Here is a 21776-nt window from a genome sequence, read left to right as displayed (position 1 = left end):
CCTCGGCGGGCCACGCGCTTGCCCCCGCTGTGCTTCGGAACTGGGGTCTGGTACAGAGTGCCCCACGTCCCGGGAAACGGGTAGAGGCCGGAAAGGCGGCCGCCCCCTCGCCCGTCACGCACCGCACGTTCGTGGGGAGCCTGGTGCTAAACCATTCGTAGACGACCTGCTTCTGGGTCGGGGTTTTGTACATAGCAGAGCAGCTCCCTCGCTGCGATCTATTGAAAGTCAGCCCTCCACACAAGGGTTTGTAAAAAAAAAACAAAAACTTAGTGACTGTGCTGCCCTTAGACTAGAGCTCATGTTTGTGAAAATACTCTGCCATCTGGCATGCTGTGAGGCCCTTAGAGAACTGCCTTCAGCTCACCAAAAGAATGGATTAATGAGGGGTAGGAATGCCTCAGTGATTTCGTTGTCACCTTGTTTGTTCCAATTTTATTAACTGAAGAAACCTCTTCCCTTTTTTAATGAGAGAAATAATACCTTATGTAAACACACACTAATGTCTTTGTGCTGGATGCATATTTGTGGATTCTGAGACTGTTATGTCAGCTGTCATTGAGTCAATTCGATTTCACAGGGACCCATTGCACAACAACAAAGCACTGCACTCTCCTGTGCCATCCTCACAATTGAGGATGAATGTATGTTTTTAAAAATTTAATTAATTTATTTATTTTAACTCATTTTATTAGGGGCTTATACAGCTTGTATTACAATCCATGCATACATCCATTGTGTTAAGCACATTTGTACATATGTTGCTATCAATTGTTTTTAAAAAATTTTCTTTATACTTGAGCCCTTGGTATCAGCTCCTCGTTTTTTTCCTCCCTCATGAAGCCATGATAATTTATGTTTTTATTGCTTTTTCGTGTCTTATATTGACCGATGTCTCCCTTCCACCCCTTTTCTGTTGTCCATTCCTGAGAAGGAGTTATATGTAGATCATTGTGTTTATTTCCCCCTTCACCCCCCACCTACTACTTACCCCCCTGGTATTGCTACTCTGATTATCGGTCCTGCTGGGTTTTATCTGCCCTTGATTCCCTGTGTTTCTAGCTCTTATCGGTAACCATGTGCTTTCTCTAGTCTAGCCAGAATTGTATGGTAGGTTTGGGTTCATGATAGTGGGGCGGGGGGGGGGGGTGGGAGAGAGCACTAAAGATGTAGAGAAAAGTTGTATGTTTCATTGGTGCTATACTGCACCCTAACTGGCTCTTCTCATCCTTTCACCTTTTCTGATAGGTTGGTTTATTGTGCCAACTTGGGCAATAGGAACATGGTATTAATAATGTTGCAGTTTGATTGGAGGGCAAATAGATAAATGGCTAGGCAAATCCTGCCTCTCTCTCTCTCTCTCTCTCTCTCTCTCTCTCTCTCTCTCTCTCTCTTGCTCCCTTCTGATCAGATCAGGGTGTGCCTGCTAGTTCTCTGCCCCAACTTGTGAGCTACACTAACAGTGGGACTGCCAACCTGTGGATCATGTCACTAGAACTTGAGATTCCTTCGAGAAGTGGTTCATCATGTTGCTGGTTTATACATCACTTGAGCTTGGGACTGTTGGATCCTATTGTCTTGCTGACTGTTGATGACCTGACCTTCTGTTTGCTTCCTGTGTCCACACTGCCTGCATTGCCCTACATAAGACTCACCTGTCTGCTTCCTTGACTTGGATCCAGGGGCTCTCATGAGTTGAAGGATTTCCAGTATATTAAATGTTTCATGGAAGTGAGATGAACTGAGCACTTTGTACAGCTGTGTGGACTAATTAGCTGCTATATTCTTTTGTGCTTTATATGTCTATCCATTATATATAATACATAATAATATATAATGATTATATATATTATATAGAATGATTTTATATATCATGATTATACATAATATATATAATAGATGTATACAGCACATAAATATATATATGTATATATATTTACAAGTGTCCTGGTTTAGTTTATAAAATACCCTTCTGTAAGGGGGTGTCCACTTGCCTACAGATGGACTGTATGTCTCATTCCATACTCCCCCTCTTTCACATTGATAGGATTTTTTGTTTTGTGTCTCTGATGCCTGATCCCTGATCCTATTGATACCTCATGATCACACGGGTTTGTGTGCTTCTTCCATGTGGAGTTTGTTGCTTCTCAGCTAGATGACCTTTAGGACCCCAGATGCTATTATTTTGATAGGCAGACAGCATCAACTTTCTGCACCATTTTGTCTTAATTGATTGTGTCAGGAAGCTGAGCATCACAGAATGCCAGGTTATTAGAGCAAAGTCTCCTTTCATTGAGGGAGTACTGGAATAGAGGTCCAATGTCCATCTGCTACCTTAATACTTAACATTTAAATATATGTACATAGATTTATTTCCATTTCATCATATATTTAAATATGCAAATGACTGTATTTAGAAATTTATAAATGCCCTTTGTCTCCTAGTACTTTCCTCTATTTCCTTTTACTTTCCTCTTGTCCCACTATCATGTTTGGCATTCATCAGTTTTCAGTAATTCCTCTCATTACATTGCCCTTGATCACGCCCTACCAGGCATCCCAGACTATCTTCGACATTGATTTTAGGATTTTAGATTACTTGTGTCCTTGACCCCAGGTTAACAACCACTTCCTTTCCCCCGCTTCCCTGTCTCCTGTATCCCCCCCCCCAGAACCATCAGCCCCATTGTTTTCTCCTCTGGTGTGTTTATCTTGCCTATCTTATCTAGATAGACATGCAAAGACAATAGTAAGCACAAACACAAGACAGAGCAAAACAAACAAAAAACAACTATTGGAGAAAAAGAGAAAAGACTAGAAATCGTCCCAGGTTTGTTTTTTGACCATTAAGAGTATTTTACTATCGGTTGAGTTTGATGTGGTACCATGCCTTGTCCACACACTCTATTTTTTTATTTCCCGGGCACTTCATTGCTTTGCTCCCCTTGCTGCTCTGTTGCATGCCCTTAGCATTTTGCCCCAGTGTGGTGGAGTCAGATCGAGCACATTTCCCACACTGTGCCACTAGTGTTGTCCCTCATAGTGCTATGGGTCATTGAGGGATGTTGTGTCTTGTGGTGTGGCTGGGCCTATGGTCCTCTCTGTGCATTGGCCAATTTGAGCAGGAATATCATGCTTGGGGTTTGGTGGGGCGTGATGTGAGGGTGAACAAATTGTCGCAGTCACTTTGTTAATCCATTTAGTAGAGGGATTCATGTTTTTCACTGCCCTTCGTCTTTTGCAAACAGAATATCCTTTTCAAGGAATGATGTTTTCTGATAATATGTCCAAAGTATATAATATGAACTCTCACCATCCTTACCTCTAAGTAGCACTCTGTCATTACTTCTTCCAAGACAGACTTGTTTGTCCTTTGCCTGTCCATGGTAAGTGAGATATTCTTGACCAGAACCACAATTCTAATGCATTCATTGTTCCTCAGCCTTCCTTTGTCCATCTTTCAAATGCACATGAAATCAATTGACAATAGCATGTTTTGGTCAGGTGAACCGAGTCCTCGAGGTAATATCTTTTCCTTTCAATACTCTAAAGAGGCATAGTTCAGCAGATTTAGCTAATGCAGTGTAACTATTGATCTCTTGACTATTATTTTCAGTATTCAGGGTTTTTGTTTGGTCTTTTTTCCATAAGCTAACCAATTTTCTGGAAGGAGTTAAAATTTACTCAAGCTTTAGATTAAGAATTTTGATAAATGAGAGGCTGTCAGAGCCAGCCGACTAGTCAAACAGTCCTGGAAGGGGGAGTGATGATTAAGGAAAAAGGAGAGACAAAAAGTATTGGGAGGGCAACAGGGAATACTGAAGCCTGGAGTTTATTTTACATATTTTTTTTATCCATGCAGATACAACCGGGGTTAATTATCTCATTGTTAAGCAACTACATTTGATACATTTGCATACTTCCTTGTTCTTGTTTTTAAGTGTCTATTCTAAACATAAAGTCGCAGAAGAAATCAGCACACAATGATACATAGGTCATGAGAATTCTGTCCTTTCAAGGCTGAGTCTTAATGGCCTTCAACATCTCCCCCTTTTCTATTTACTGAAGGTGTCATTACTCAAAATGTCGGCAACTGACTGTGCCTGTCTTAGGTTGTGGAGTCCTCAAATCACCCTTACCTGTCATCAGTCACAGTCCTGTTGGTGACTATGACCCGTCTTAGTTTGGGAAACTCAGACTCCATCTTACGCATCTCTGACTAACCAGCCTCCGTCTTACACCCCTGTTTGGGGAGGGGGCAAATTGCACAGGTGTACTTCATGAAGCTTTGTTCTTAAGTCCAATAATTCAACCATAACCCTGTGCAGTATCATAGGGAGTATGCATGAGATCAACAATACACACACTCCCACTCTGACTAGAGACATAAGCATGTGAGGTAGGCCTCTGAGATTTCCTAATGAAGGGAAAGCAACTCAAAAATGCTGGAGCCAATCCCCAGCAAGTTTAGCGGCATCAAAATCAAGAGACTTAGCATATTTTATGGCTAATATTTTTTGATGGAGTTGTAATAAATCTAAAGACTCATTAGTATTGTGCTATATACCTTGAAGATGGTTCTTCACTTTAATCTAGCTATACTGACTGTTATTGTACTATTTAGGTGTAACACAGATCCATGTACGTACAGCATGGCACTGTAGACTAGACCTGGCCTTAAGCCCTTGCACCTCATCTCCTAAATACATGACCATGTCATAAAGAGCATTTACTTTTTGTTCTAACTTCCTGTCTATATCTTCTTGAGTTCCCAACACAGTAGTCACATTTTTGGATAATTCATTTACACAGTGGGCAGTTTGTATGATTTGTGAAAGTACAATTGCTGCAGTAGTAGCAGTAGCACCTAAACTTAGTATATCTAAAATACTTGCTATAAGCAAACCTACAAAGCACATGGGTCTGGTTAATGCTTTTCAATCTCTTCTAATACCTGTAACCCTCTTTCTGAACACCAAGCCCCAGTAATATTCACTGGTAGCATACAAAAGAAGATTGATACAAAATGGCGATGATAATATCTTCAGGGGACCAGGTAATAAAAGTAGACAAATTACAATTATTACAAGACATGTTAAACTTAGAATCATCATGATCTATAGTAATATTCCCTGCCAAAAGTACATAAGGCGATGGTACGCAGGCAGTAACGTTTCCCTGCGGTCTGGAGGAAGGGCCCATAAGCTTCGTGTCCACTAAAGCAGCCCCTATTTTCCACCATTGAATTTGTGGAAAACCCGAGTCTGACCACCAAAGTCCTGCAGACAGCCCCCTTTCCCATTCAGCAGTGTTGTTTTTTAGTATTGTCCTGGTTGCGAGACCAAGCTATGATATATAATTCCTTTGAGATATTATACCTGATGGGCTTGTCCGTGAGACACAATCTCTACAATACGCTTTTATTCTTTTGAGTCTCTAGTCCACAAGGGGAAAAAGACTGCGGAGTGGGTGAGATTACATTTCCTTCACTTTGTACAGGGAGGGCATGAGTCATTAACTCACACCTTGATTTCCGGACCTTCCCAGACAGGAGGATATAAGAAGGGTAAATCAGGAACAGAAGCCTATACTGCTCACTGAGCAATGTCCTCAGAAACACACCGAGGCAAATTACCATCCGCATGGTTTGCAAACCGCACCAACTCTTCAGGCAGCCACCGTGCTCCATCAGCATCCTGCGTAAAAACACAAACATGCCCTCGTCCCCATATTAATACCGGTTCGGGGCCAAGCCTTGAGGCAACACAAGCCAATGAGTTCTCTTCATAGGCTCTTTGAAGTTGGTGGAAGGGACGCTAAAGGCAAATCTTTTACAATCATTTGGATCCAAGGGCATGGTATAAAAACAATCTTTTAAATCTAAAATGATCTCATATGTATTGGCTGGAATAGCAGAGGGGGAAGGGAGCCCAGCCTGCAGGGCTCCCATAAGTTCCATAGTATTATTAACCCTCCTTTACTGTTTTTCCTTACAAAGCAGCTGCTGTCGCAAGCCTCTGAGTAAAGAAAGGTCCAATGTCCGAGCATAGTCTGATATATTCGGACATGTTGCCCTTTTTTCTAAAAGGTCTCAGCACTGCCTGGCATTTTCAAAAGCCAATTGTTTCTATTCTGTGAGGGCAAGTACCGCGATGGAAAGTGTATCTAATAAAGATTGAGTAAAAGGGTACTCGGGACATATTGGTCACAAGCAACCTTGAATTCTTTTAGCTGTTTGAAAGGAATAGGAGTATGATCTCTCATCAGATTACCCTGGGCATCCTGTCACTCAGTTACAGGGAACTGCATACTGAACTCCCCTATATCCTCTCCTTGTTTTGCTGCATGTGCGGCAGCACTAAGCATAGATCCTTTCCTGGAGCCCCAGTCCCAACCAGTGCTGCAACTGGCAAGTCTTCTAGAAAAGGATTCCTTTCACTGAATGCACTCTGAAGCCTCTGAAATACCTTGGCCCCAGTAAGTTTTGGCACCCATTCATGGGACTCTATCTCAGAGTGCTTTTCTATTAACTTGACTTGCATTTCCCTCATCTTTGCTGCTAATGATGCATAAGCTTCCTCCCAGCCTACCACCTTTGTTTAATCTGGGCAGGACTTCTGAGTATCTTGCACCAGGTTTTGATTCTCAGGTTGAAGTGCCTCGGAGGCAGCGAAAATACCCAAATCCTCATCATGATAATGTGCCACCTTGTCCTCTAAGGGCTCCACATCGCCTGGGTCAAGGGGTTCCTCATCCTTGCTTTCAAAGCCCTCCAGTTAACTTTTCAGTGACTTCAGTGGTTGAGGAGGAGGCAGAGGCGCAGAAGGAAGTTTACTTTCACTTTTGTTTGAGCATGCAAATTGGTGTTCAGGCTGGAGTCCCTCATGCCTATGGTACAGGCTATCCCTAACTAAATCCCATAAGGTAAACGTGTCTATGGGAACCTTCTATGTCCATTAGTGGTGTAGTGATCTTTTAACCATTTCCCTACTTTTTGCCAAGTTTCAATATTTACAGTCCCTTCCTCAGGAAACCAAGGACATACCTTAACCACAAAATCTAAAAACTTCTCTATTCTTTGGTAGCTTACTTTTGCTCCTCTAGCTTTTAACATATCTTGAAAAATATTTACAAAAATCTGTTTGCTATTTCCTTGCCCCATTTTTCTCCCAATAGCTACTCACGTCACCACCAATCTCTTTGTGTACACCTTTGTAATCCACGGTGTCCTTCACTTTGTCCCCCGTTTTCAGTGTCCCTGGTTTGGGCGCCACTCTTGTCCAAGCCAGCCAATGAGTTGAACAGTCCTGAAAGAGGGAGTGAGACAGAATTTATTGGGAGGGCAAGAGTGAATACTGAAGCCTCGCGTTTATTTTTCATACTCCTTCTAACCATGCAGAAACAACCTGGGGTTAATTATCTCATTGTTAAGCAAGCATATTTGATACACATAGCAACTCTTGTGACCTATTTTCCCAGAGCTTGCACACGTTCTTGTTCTTAACAGTCTGTTCTAAATGTAAACTCACAGAAGAAATCAGCAAACAGTGACACATAGGTCTTGAGACTTCTCAGCCGTTTCAAGGCTGAGTCTTTATGGCCTTCAACAAGGGTCCTAGAATCCAACCTTGTTCTTCAACCTGCCTGCCCCAGAGCTCTGAAATTGGAACCTGGACTTATAACATAGGGGAATGGTGAGCCTTATATTCCACATATGCATGATGAGTGGGTAGGAGAAATTTTATGAAATGTGTATTTCTCTAGTAGGCTGATTTGCAGATTAGTTTTATAGGGGCACTAACCTACACCTCTGTCAGATAACTGCCACTTCACACCTCCTTGCCTTAGAAACTCACTGGTGCTTGCAAAAGGCCAATGGTAATGATATCCAAGTAGCCACTCAGGCTAATGCCTCCCCACTTGATCGCAGCACAGCCTCTTCCCTCCACACTCATTTTGTCTTCCTACCCCTTCAGCCTCCTGGTGGAGCATGTTTTACAAGCTCATGCCCACACACTAGCTATCCACCCTCTTCCTAGAAGCCCAAGTCTATGGATGGGACATCCTAGAATACAAGTGAATAAGCCCTTTCCAACAGTTTGTGTTGTTTGTCATCAGTTGAACATTATTTAGAGAGCTTGAACCTCATGCTCTGGGCAAAGATGACGGAAGATAAGTTATCTCTTTCCTTGATCCATCTCATTTACCTTCAAGCTTCTGCCGTCACCTTGGCTCTTGGCATTACCCATTTACCTACAACTAGACGTTCTTTGAGTATAGCATGCATCCTTTTACAAATGCTTTATCATTGCCATCTGTAAACACAAGAGCTGCAGAGAGGAGAAAATAAGCATCCCCCTTGGCCTGTTTCCTAGTTAAGGCTGTCTCTGCATTGACCAGCTCACCTCTAGGATTTGCTGTTCATGTCCCTCTGTCTCTTATTGTCCACTTCAAAAAGAAGTTTCACTGATTAGCACACTCTGCTGTGCCTATTACTATGGGCCTCTAATGGATTCCCCCAGCCTAAGTCATTTCTTAACACTCAGTAGATTATTCAAGGAGATGCGAGCTCATAAAGTTTGATGAAGAGCCCAGATGAGTTGGAGTGAACACACACTAGCAGGAAACTCACAAAATGACATTTGTATTCTAACAGTCATATTAACATACACATGCATATTGTGAACAAATTAGCACATCTACTACAACTAACAAATCTTCATATAATACCCTCAGATTAATAAATACACATGCATTTACTTAAGAAAAACCACAAAGACACACTAAAATATACTAGAATTATAATAATAAAATAAATGCAGAACAGACTACAAGTTCTGTCACATTGTATAACATCTTAAGGCAATGTGCTAGCACACACAAAACACACAGACATAAAGTGCATACAAGAACATACACTGAGCTACAAGAATGTGGAGGTCTGTGGTAGGGACATTTTCTCTGCAGGTAGAGGAAATAGGTACCTAATTTAACTAATCCTTCTTAGGCTCCTCTACATTTCTCCCCTGAGGGCCCCTTTTATCTGTGGGCTTTCAGTGACCCCTGAGCCCAGCCATATCCCTGTATTGGTGTTTGTGTCTGGGTTCCCACAACCTTTCCCTCTGTGTGTCCGACTCAGAAATACACGATCGTAACTACAGCAGTCACACTGCTAATTGAGGGAAAATCAGTTCCTGGTCATGTCTCTAGAGAAGGATATTCTGCTCTCAATAATATGTGGAGGCATAGCCACCCACAGAACTTGAAGGGAACCTGTGGGTGCCCTGTGCAGAATAGGACGTGTATAGCCCATGCACAAGGGGACATAGGGCACGAAGGGAGGTGAGTTCTGTGGAGGTACCTTGAGACTAAGCATAAAATGTGTCTTGTCTCCCTTTTCCCACTCTTGTATCAATATTCACAACTACTGAATTAAACAAACAGCCTTTGGAGAAAAAAAAAACGGACTCTAAAATCGGTCTGTGGTGGACAAGGGCAGACAGGAGCTGTGAATTAATAAAATGAATGAACTCAGAGAAGAAAGTCTCCGATTGGATGAATGGAGACAGGCGACTTGATATAGGATTGGGCTACTGGTGATAAGTTCTTGTAATATGTTGTCTGGAAAAATATATATACACACAAGCTAATAAAGTGAGATCCTTTGCACAGCAGGGACTGTTGTCCCAGGGAAGGAGGGAATACAGGAGGGGTATTGAATGCAAGGCATAAAGAGCTTGATGAAGCAGATGATGTGAACAGAATTCATCCTAGATGTAGGAATTACCAATTATATGGGAAATGTGGCGCGATTCAAGGGGAAAACGAAACAGAAACTAAGTTCAAAATCATCCTATCGTCACAGGGAGATTGGGTGAGTGTTTGAGAAAGATGTGAGGAGATGCACTGATTCCCTGAGGGATACCGAGAAGGAGAAGAATCCCCAGACACAACAGGAAGCCAGTGGTGAAGCTCCATCTGCACCTGCTCCTCGGTCTGAGACCTGTGCTCTGGGTCCTGAGGGCCCCTGCAGCCTAACCTCTTCCACTAGAGTACATTCGTGTCTTGGTTAACTCTGACTTCCCCTAACTGTATGCGTTGGTCTGGGTAGATTAGAGAAACAAATCCATAGACACACGCATATTGTGTATAAGAGATTTAATATAAAGGGCAATTGTACATTAAGAAAGCATCTCAACCCCAGTTAGGTCCAAGCCCATAAGTCCATAATTTGCACATATGTTGGATACCAATGTATAAATTCCTCTTCAGACTTATGAAGTACATGCAATGATCCAGAATGCAAGATGATCACAGGAAAGTGGGCAGAAAGTCTTTGGATCGAGTGGCATTGTAAGTTTCTCAGTGCTGACGGGGGCTCTACATGGATTCTCCAGCACCCAGGGCTTCATGAGGTAGATCCACATGGCTTCTACTCAGGGATGTCTCACAGGGGGTCACCCTTGTCAGTAGGGTGTCTCCCAGGGATTAGAAAGAGTGTCTTCCCCTCAAAGATGGAATATGGGATTTCCCAGAATTCTAAGGAGATCGAGATGCCCACACATAGGCGTCATTGGCTATGATCCAATTGACAGACTCCAACCCTTCCCTCTTTATCCTCTCAAGTCCCAAATTTACACCAGATTATATAACTACCACACTGTTGAGTCTTTTGCACAGAATTACAGAGCTATGTCCTTGAATTTCAGATTGTCCATTTGAAGTTATAGTATATTCTTACTATTGTCTCTGGAGATGGTAAATTGGCCCTTCAGAGAATCTATGTGGCTTTTCCTACCAACACTATTAATGTATGAAACCCACTTCTGCCCATTCTCTGGGCCTAGGCAGACCCTTTGTGTATTATACACACAGACAGTGAATGCAGAGACAGCAGGGGAGAGTCTCAGAGAAGCCTCAGGCTGCCTAAAATCTCCCTCAGATTCCATAGCTCCACCTCACACTGGACACCTGTAAACACACCGACATCCTGATGATGAAAATCATAACATATTCACTGCCTCTCACTCACGCCCCCTCATACACACTTTATCTGCATCAAAGCACCATTTGAAATTCCAAAAAGGAAAATTGAGCTCAATACAGATTCCATGGTGACTTGATGTGTTCAGTCCTGAATGTTGGCACCTGGGAATTCCAGAGTTGGAGCACCTCTCCAAGAACTTCAGAGTTGGGACTTGGATGGTTTTCATCAGCAGGGGAGATGTCTATTTGCATACCTTTTGCCTATATAGTCATAAGTAATGTTGAATGACTTCTAAGAGAGTCACTCCAAGAGTAGCTAAGGATGTTCTAGATATCTTGGAGAGCTCTGCGTGTGGAGTTCATTATGCGATGGACTGCTAAATGCAAGGTCAATCATTTTAAATCTCCAATGGCTGTGCAGGGGAAAGAATGCTCTCCACACCCATGAAGGTTTACAGACGCAGAAGCCTAGAAGGGCAGTCCTATTCTATCCTATAGGGTTGTTATGAGAAAGAATTGACTTAATGGAAATGTCAACCTACAGTTAGAGACACTTCCTTGAAATGTGCCCACCTCCTCCCCACCCCTTTGTGTGGTGCTTATTCTTTTCTTGATGCAGTTAAATATTCCCCGTAGAAATATATATTTTATCTGACACAAGCTTCCCTTGTCTAATTCTGTTTTAAATTATCTTTTGGAAAGGAAATTCATATGCTAAAAGTAAAACCCTCATCATCACCTTCTAGACCTTCCCTAATTGTCCACTAGAGCTGAATATGACAGTGGCTCCTGAGTTTTGCTCCTTCCCTGCAGGTTTGTCTTGCCTTAATCAAGCTTGCCTTCCCTTCACAAATCTTTTGCACACCAAGAATTTTAAGGTATCAAGTTACACTTAGATGTTCTTTAAATGCTGAAGATCTCTACATCTCCCAGAGAAGCCAATGCTGTTCGTGAATTTGCATAACACATCAGGACGTTTCCAGGGCATCTTCCTAAAACTAGAGGAAGTCTCCCATGGTTAAGGAGTTGATTTTGTTCTCCAAATCTAGGTATTATGCTTTACAATACTAATGCTTTCTTTTTTATTAAATACTTTTATTGGGGGCTCTTATGGCTCATATCACCATCCATGCATTCGTCCATTGTCAAGCTCATTTGTACATATGCTGCCATCATCATGTTGGAAGTGTTTGCTTTCTACCTGAGCCCTTGATATCAGCTCCTCATTTCCCCCCTCCCTCTCCCACTCTTCTTCCTTCATGAACCTTGATAAATTATAAATTTTTATTTTACATTTTCCACTGTCTCCCTTCACCCATTTTTCCATTGTTTGTCCCACTGGGAGGGAGTTATATGTCAGTCCTTGTGATTGATGCCCCCTTTCTACTCCCATCTTCCCATTATCCTCTTGGTATCTCTATTCTCATTATTGGCCCTGAGGGTTTTATCTGTCCTGGATTCCTTTTGTTGTGAGATCTTAGCTGTAGAAGTGTACGTGCTCTGGTCTAGTCAGATTTGTAAGGTAGAATTGAGGTCATGATAGTGGGGGGAGAAGCATTAAAGAACTAGAGGAAAGTTGTCTGTTTCATTGGTGCTGTAGTACACTCTGACTGACCCTTCTCTTTCTTGTGACCCATATGTAAGGGGATTTCCAATTGTCTATAGATGGGCTTTGGGTCTCCACTGCACACACTTCTTCATTCACATGGATATGATTAAAAAATTTTTTTTTGTTCTGGGTCTTTGATGCCTGATACATGATCACATGGACACTTCATGATCACACAGACTGGTGTGCTTCTTCCATTTTTGCTTCTCAACTACATGTCTGTTTGTTTATCTTCAAGCCAGTAAGACCAGAGCCACTATATCTTTTGATAGCAATGAACCATCAGCTTTCTTCACCACATTTGCTTATGCACCCAATTTGTCGACCGCCATCGTGTTGGGAAAGTGAGCATCACAGAATGCAGGGTTTTAGAACAAAGTGTTCTTACATTTGGGGAGTACTTGAGTTGAGGCCCAGTTTCCATCTTCAACCTTAATACCTAACATATCTATTTCCCTGCCATTACATATAAATATATTTACATAGGTATATGCCTATATTTAGACCTCTGTAAATGCCCTTTGCTTTCTAATTTTTCCTCCATTTCCTTTTACTTTCCTCTTGTCCCACTAACATGTTCAGTCTTAATTTGAGTTTCAGTAATTCCTCGCTCTGACTTTGCCCTCAATTAATCCCCACTAGGCATCCTATGCTTTCTCTCCAACGATTTTAGTTCATTTGTTGTTAACTTGTCCTTGGGTTGGTTGATCCCCTCACCCCCACCTTCTATTCTCCCACCTCTCCTTCTCCCATGTCCCCCCGGGACCACTGGTCCTGTTTTTCCTTCTCTGAATTGTTTATCCAGTCTTCTATCTAGATCGACATGCAGAGACATTAATAAGAACAAAAACAAGACAAAGCCAAACAAAACAACAGAGGAAGACAAAACCAACCGAACAAACAGAAATAACAACAAAAAGATAGCCAGTGACAAAACAAGAAATGCATATAAATCGTTGCAGGCTGGTTTTTGACTTTTAGGAATGCTTTCAAGTCGAGTCTGAAGGGGTGCTGTGTCACACTGTCCCCAACATCTAATTTTGGCATTCCCCGGGGACTTCATTGCTTTGCTTCCCTTGCTGTTGCATGCCTTAGTATTTTGCCCCAATGTGATGGGGTCTGATCAGACACAAGTCCCACCCTGAGTCTCCAGTGTTGTCCCCCATAGTGATATGGTTCAGTTAGGGACATCATGTCTTGTGGTGTGACTGGCCCTATGATCCTCACTGTGCCTTATCTGCTATGAGCAGTAATATCGTCCTTGGGGATTAGTGAGTCAGGATGTGTTCTTCTCACACTCCTACCCTCTTCGCTTCTCCCGTGTGCTCTAATCACAGATGCACATGTCCCCAAGCTTCAGCTTCAGTTCTGTTCTCTGAATTGCCTTCTTTAGGTAGGGGTGGGGGGAAGGGAAGGGGGAGAGTCCACATAGTTGGGATTGGGGCAAGCGCCATTATATGATTTCTAATGACTATGAGACATTTTGATGCTTTATTAAGAATCTCAAAATGTCAGTTTCTCCAAGTTTCAAAAATACATGCAACTGTCAATTATTTCAGAAATGGTAAAATCAGGTTTGCTTTTGTTTTCTCTTCACAGGAGATATTTGGGCTGGGATTCACACACATATAGTTTCAACCTACAGTAACTGGTAAAAAAGAATTAGGATGGAGAGTAACTGATTGTGTTGAGAGAAGCACATGGAGGTCAGATTTTAACAGCCTAGAGAGATTATCGGTCCTTCTGGGATTGATTTCAACTTGTCCCAAGTGTGATTTCTTTCTCCCCTGTCTTCTCAGGAAGAACAAGGAATTTTAATTTTTAGGATCTTCCTTTCAGGAAAATAAGAGACATGAGAACTGTAGTTGCTGAAGTGTCCTTGAAGAGGTACTCCACGTGGGTGAACTGGGAAACTCCAGACACAAGAGGAAACAAACTTGGCATCCCCTGCACCTGCTCCTGTGGCAAAGATTGTGTCCCATGTACCCTGAGCTCCCTCTGCTGCCCAGTTCGTGTTGTGATGCTTGAGATATTTGACCATTTAGCCTTCACTGTGTCTCCTGGTAAGTTTCCTACATTTACATGTCATTGTCCTCAGGTTTCAGATTGTTCAGTTAAAGTACACCCAGCTGGTTGAGCTGTTGTGGTTTCAATGTATCAATATGTGAAAACTGAGTTGTTGCTAAGACTCTCATCACAAGACTTCTTTGCCACCTAACACAGGTTGTGTTTCCCAGAACCTGATAGATCTAGAAACTTGATATCTGCAGACCTGAAAGTTAGACATAGCACTTTGAGACATTGCACATAGCTTTCCCAACTCATGACTGGTCTGTAGCAGCTCTACCTGAACAATCACACCTAGGAATAAAGGGGGGGATATAATTTAAAACCATTCTAAGATGAAAATCATTGTTTTTGACATGAAGGTGCTTACAGGGTAGGACATTCATGTCACCAGGAAGAATCCAGAAGGGTGTTACCTCCACCGGCATCTATGATCAACATGGTAAGGATGAAGACCTAAGAAGTCTGACTTTCATTTGTGACTTGGAGCTCTGTTACCATATTTTACTCTAGGTGATTCACGTGTGCTGTGCATGTGGAAGCAGAAGGAGGATGGTTCTGAGTAGGAGCAGCTGAGTAATGGCCTCTAGAGGGAATTTTTCTGACCTTTGTTCTGTGAGGTCAATCTCTACCCTTCATCATTTGCATTCACTATGGACAAACAATTTCTTCCTGAAAACCATGTGTAGATTTGTAGAAATGCAGACAGTTGGCCTGAGGTGTGAGCCATAACGAAGGGAATTCCTGGGGATACTATTTTTCTTGGAATGTTTCACTTTCTCTCTGGGCAGCCCAGTTCTACCCTTAGTACAAGGGTACCCCATGAAATGTGCAAGCTGTAGGGTTAAAGTGGGAGGTAAAATGATGAACCTTTCTGAGAATTTGCTTCTCTTCAAAACAAAACAAATCACTTTTATTGGCACTTTTCAAGTTATCGTATAATTCAATACCTCAATCATATCAAGAAGAGTTGTACAATCTCTACCACAGTCAATTATGGAACAATTTTCCCCTCCATAATCATTATTCATGTAATATATTTCACATACTTGCAAAAATGTATGTAACAAAACTTTCACCAGTTCAACAACTTCTGCATGTGTAATTCAGTGCCACTGAGTATTCTTTTCATGTTGTACAACCATTATTTTAATCACCCTGCATATTTTTCCACCACCATTAAAATTAATTCACTATCCCCTAAGCAAAAACTCTTCCTCCTTCACACATGGTAACCATAGATCAAGTCCCCCCCCTTTCTTTTGTAATGTTCCTGATATAACATTCAGATTTCCATACTTAAAACACTTCTAGAAAAGAGTTGTATATCCATTGTCAAATAAGCTTAATGCTCACTCGTGCCTCACAGATCCACTAATTACTCCCTAATTCCCCTCCCCCTTCCATATAAACCATTGCCTCAGTTATTGTCTCCATGCATCCACTTCTTTTTTGCTTCCAAACAGGGAGACAATAGCAAAAACAATTAAAAACCCAAAAAAGAAACATAAAGAAACATAATAATAACATAAAGATACAAATTTAAGTAGAGTATAAAACAGAGAAGGCACCTACTTCTCTTTTCCTGTCCTCCTCTTCATCTGCCTCCTTGGTTGCTGTGGTAGTTGCATAATCTGTTGTCAATTTGAGACTTAAGAATGAAGGGGTGGAGTTTAGTCTGTCAGTGCGGGTGCAGTTTGATGACCTCATTTGGAGTCATTGAGGAGATAAATAGTTCCCTGGAGGCGGGACACAAGCTCATGCCCTGTGAGACATTCCTGTGAACAAGACACATGAAGCGACACTAGAGCCCTGGAGCTGAAGGAGCCACGTGGAGACCCTTGACAGCATTGAGATGTTTCCGCCTCCACTGGATCCAAAAGAATTTCCACCCACTGGCATGTGGTCTTCCTGCATTCGACATCATTGTATATGTTGTGTGAGTCTGAAAAGAATTTATAGTCTGGTATTGGATATATGGGCTAATTTCAGACTTAGTGACTTCAACTGGACTGGGCAGGTATGCTTTCTTAATGTACAATTGCTCTTTGATATAAAGTTCTCTCTTGTACACATATGAATGTCTATGAAATTTTTCCCTAGTCAACCCAGAGTAACACAGTTGTGGAGTTTCACATGTTCACTTTCCAGGCACTAGGTAGAGGTGCCCATGGTTTATGACAAGATTTAGCTAGATCCATCCTCTAGGTGATCATATTCTGGGTACAAGATCTTAACATGGCTCTGTTCAATACTTACCTTCATTGAAAAATGAATGAAGATAAGGGCATTACAGCAAAGTGGGGTGAAAAAAAGCAGATGGTGCCAGGCTATCAATTATCTGGGGTCTAAAAGGCTTGTCTTCAAAGAAGCAGCCATCTAAGTCAGGTGTCAAGGAAGTCCACAATGAAGAAGCACACCAGCATGTGGGATCCAAAGATAGTGACAATTAAATTCAAATGTAATGAAGGAAAAAGTCCCAGAGCTCAAATGATGAACATCCATCTTGTCGAAGGGTAGGTGAACAGTGAGAACTCAAAATCCATCTGAAGAATATCTAGTCATATTAAACCTCTGGTACATCCCCTTGAAAAGGTTTACCATCAGACAGAGATGATTGTGAACTTGATCACAGTGGATCAGACCATGGCATAATATGACAATTGGTCAGTTGACCTACCTCTCGACCCAACCTGTACTTGCTCTAAGGTAAAGTATTTCCCACTTGTTCCATAACAGTATTTTTTTTTGCTGAACTTTAAAATATTGATGGTAGTCTTTCCTTTCTCATTCTTTATTTTCATTTTTATCTTTATATTATTATTATTTTCTTCTTGCAGCTTTATTTTAGTTTTGGTTTTGGTTGTTTCTATTGGGTTTCCAAAGTTGTAACGCACAGACACGGATCCCTAGAGACAATAACTGATGTAATGGTCTATAGGGCCCTAGGGGAGTAGAGGAGTAGCAAGGGTGAGGAAATTTTGGGAGCAAACAATGAATGTGGGAGGGGGAAAGAACATAAGAATTCATTATGATATATATGCATATATACATATATATTTTACAACACTGTAAACATTAAGTCAGTGAATATTTTTTTAACATTTTATTTTATTTTTTCAATCTTTTTATTGGGGCTCATAAGGCTCTTATCACAATCTGTACATACATCAATTGAGCAAAGCACCCTTACACATTCGTTGCACTCGTCATTCTCATAATTCACCTTCCACTTGGGTTCCTGGAATCAGCTCGGTTTCCCTTTTTTGCCCCTGTCCCCCTCCCTCCCCGATGCCACCCCTGGTCCCTTGATAGTTTATAAATAATTATTATATCTTATCTTACACTCCCCGGCGTCTTCCCCTTACCCACCTCCCCATTGCCCATCTCCAAGAGAGGAGGTTACACATAGGTCTCCGAGATCGGTTCTCCCTCTCTACACCCCCTTCCCTCCTGGTGTCGCCACTCCCACCGCTGGTGTTGAGGGGTTTGTCTGTCCTAGATTCCCTGTGTTTCCAGATCCCTACTGCACCGCTGTACATCTTCTGGTATAACCAGGCCCGCTAGGTAAAATTGGGGTCATGATAATTGGGAGGGGAGGAAGCGTTCAGGAACTAGAGGAAGGTTTTTAGTTTCATTGTTGCTACACTGAACCCTGAGTGACTCATCTCCTCCCCACTACCCCTCTGGAAGGGATGGGATGTCCAGCTGTCTACAGTTGGGCATTGGGTCCCCATCATGTACTCCCCCTCTTTCACGGTGATATGATTCTCACCACCACCCCACCTTTGTTGTTGGAGACCTGGTCTCCTCTGCCCTTCATGATCACCTATATGTTGGTGTGCTGCTTCCGTGTGAGCTTGGTTGCTTCTGGGCTAGATGGCCGCTTGTTTGCTTTCAAGCCTTTAAGTCCCCAGATGCTATGTCTCTCAGTAGCCGGGCACCATCAGCCTTCTTCACCACACTTGCTTATGCACACTTTCGTCTTCAGTGATTATGTGAGGAAGGTGATCACACAATGATTGTTTTTGTTCCTTGGTGTCTGCTACATGGTCCATTCAACACCTTGTATTCGTTTAGGCCGTGTGCTTCTTCTCTTTGGGCTTTGTTGCTTCTGAGCTAGATGGCCGCTTATTTGCCTTCAAGCCTTTAAGACCCCAGACGCTATATATTTTTGTTAGCCGGGGACCATCAGCTTGTCTGCTAGCTTAAGGTGGGTCTCTTGCAGGAAGCAGATTGATGGGTTATGTTTTCTAATCCAGTCCTCCAGCCTCTTACTTTTAATGTACGAATTGAGCCCATTGGTATTCAGAGTGATTATTACTATCTCTGGCTTCATAGTTTCCATACTCTGTTTTGTGTTTTGGGTCTTTACCTATCTCCCTTCATATCAGTGTGCTGCGTTTGAGTGAGGGTTTCTATCATGTCCTCTTTTCCATCTGAGACCCTGTTGTCCTGGTACTTGTTGCTGGCATGTTAACTTCTAGATGGAGATGGGATATATGGTGGCCTCCCGATGGTTCTAGTTGGAACTTGATCTTCTGGCCATAGTGAGTCCGCCAGTATCTTCTGCAGGGTCGGGTGACTTGAAGCATATTTTTGAGTTCTTCCTTGTCCTGGAAGACCCTTACCCTCTATCTTAATGGATAACTTGGCAGGGTATAGGATTCTGGGTGAGGCATTTTTATCTTTCAGTTTTTGGAAGATGTTGCTCCATTCTCTCCTCCTTCATGGTTTCTGCTGATAAGTCTGAGCATATTCTTACCTGCGCTCCTTTGTATGTGACTGTCTTCCTTTCTCTTGCTGCTCATAAATTTTCTCTTTTTCCTCTAAGTTGGATATTTTTACTATTATATGTCTTGGCGTGTTGCTCTTGGTGTTTACCTTAGCCGGCGTCCTCTCTGCTTCCTGTATGAAAGTCTGATTCTCCTTTGCTAGGTTGGGAAAATCTTCTTCCAGAAATTCCTTTGCTATCTTTGCTGTCCATTTTTGTGTTATGTTGTGTTCCGGTAGACCGATTATTCGAACATTATTCCTCTTCATAGCATCTGTCATTGATCTCAGGCTGTCTTCTGTTTCGTTAATTTTCCCATCTGATTGTTTTTCTTGCTTGCTTCGTTCGGTTTGAGTGTCCTCAGTTCACTGATACGGTTCTCAGCCTCCTCAAGCCTAGATGTAGCTTCTGTGACCTTTTGTGTGGCCTCTGCTACCTCCTCTGTTAGTTTCTGCAGTTCCCTTTGGTGGGTAGAATTCATCCCCTCTATTGTGGACTTCATCCCCTCTATTGTGTATTTCATCCCTTCTATTGTTGCATCCTTATTCTGGGTTGCTTCTCTTAGCTCCTGTATTACTGCAAGCAGAGTTCTGAAGATTTCCTTTTGTGGCTGATCCATATCTGTTTCTTCTATGAGTGACATTAGGTCTGTTTAAGTGCCTCGTTTCTCTTATTTCTTTGTTGGGAGTGATGTGGTCTGTTGGTTTTTTCTTGATTCTTTCATAGGCCCCATGCTTCTGGGAGACCGAGGTAACCTTATCTATGTTATTGTTAAGGATTCTTTCAGGCAATTGCCTATGACCTACTGTAAGGGTGGGTCAGACTGCTGTGTAGACCAAGTTCCCTGTCGGGTTGGTAACCCACAGTGCAGAGATGTATCAGCAGCTGGAATGGGGGCTGGAGCCTCAGTGAGTGTCCTCAGGCTGCTTTGACCAGGTGTGACAGGGTACCCTTAGCAACCCCCTTTATGGGGAGTGGAGGTTAGTAATAAAAAGGATTTAAAAGGTTAACGATTTAAAAATAGTTTTTAACAAAATATTGGGAAGGAGGAAGAAAAAAATTGGAGAGAGAGGGAGGAGAATCTGTAATAGAAGAGGGACAAGCTGTGATACTAGTAGAGGTGGAAGGAGAAGAAAAAGAGAGAGAGAAGGAGAATCTATAGAAAAGGGGCAGAAGAGAAATAAAAGCATTAACGAAAAAGTAGGAAGGAAGGAGAGAGAGAGTACAGCACAGAAAGTAAAATAACGGGAAGAAGAAATTAAAAACAAAACAAAAAACACAAAAAGGCAAAAAAAAAAAACCTATGCTAGATGGAGGATGTGTAGATGTGTATATCTGAAAATTTCCCCCTTTTCCTCTAAGCGCTGGTGATGCCTAATAGAGCGCAGAGGTGGGTGAGTTCGTGTTGTCCCAAGATATGGTGCTGATCTATGTGATGGTGGGAATGCTCTTCAGCTCAGCAAGCCCTTCTAGGTCCAGCCGCTCCCCACTGGCAGTCCTTGTGCTCTAGCTGGGAAGTGCTAGGACAGCTAAGGTTACTGTGGGGGGGCACAGGCCACTGTGCCCGTCTCCTGTGGTGGCTGGGGAGGGCTGCGGCAGGCTTAGGGCTGGCACTGGGGACCCTACAGGGCCCCCAGGTGGTGAGAGCCGGCTGGAGCTCACTGACGGCTCCGCAGGGACTGCAAAGCTGAGTCCTAGGCTCCACCGCAGTTGGAATGTTTGATCTGCCCGGGCTGTGAGCGGGCACGGGAAGGCCCCTTGGACAGCAGCACGAAACGGCAGGGGGCAATGGCCCCTGTTCTCCGCCCAGGCTCAGAGCTCAGAGCCGTGTGGACAATGGCGGCTTGGCGCGAAACCGCAGGGGGCAATGGTGCCCGTCCTCTGCCCCCACTCAGAGCTCAGAGCTGTGCGGACAGCAGCGGCTTGGCGCGAAACCGCAGGGGGCAATGGCACCTGTCCTCCGCTCAGGCTCAGAGCTCAGAGCAGTGGCTGCCGGGGTCCCTGGGGAAGGCACCCACTCTTGTGCCTGGCACCGGGAGGGGCCCTCGGGCAGACTCAGCAGCGTGGGCCACGGCGCTCTGCAGAAGCGCAGGGTCCGGGACAGGCGCGGGTTGGGCTATGGCTCCCGCCGGCGGGAAATGCTCAGCACAGGGTCCTTGCTGGGAGTGGAGCTGTTGCTAGGCTGCAGGGGGTGGGTGGGGGTGGGCGGCCGGCACACAGAGGGCCGGTGGAGAGGTCCTCGGCAGCAGTGTGAGTGGTGGTCACCCGTGGGGGTCGCCAGACAACCTGCGGGTCTGCCCCCCAGAGCTTGGATAAATGGAGGGAGGGACACGGCCCCAG

The sequence above is a fragment of the Tenrec ecaudatus genome, unplaced genomic scaffold, assembly GCF_050624435.1.
Source record: "Tenrec ecaudatus isolate mTenEca1 unplaced genomic scaffold, mTenEca1.hap1 Scaffold_548, whole genome shotgun sequence".
NCBI lineage: Eukaryota > Metazoa > Chordata > Mammalia > Afrosoricida > Tenrecidae > Tenrec > Tenrec ecaudatus.
This window is presented reverse-complemented; position numbering follows the sequence as displayed.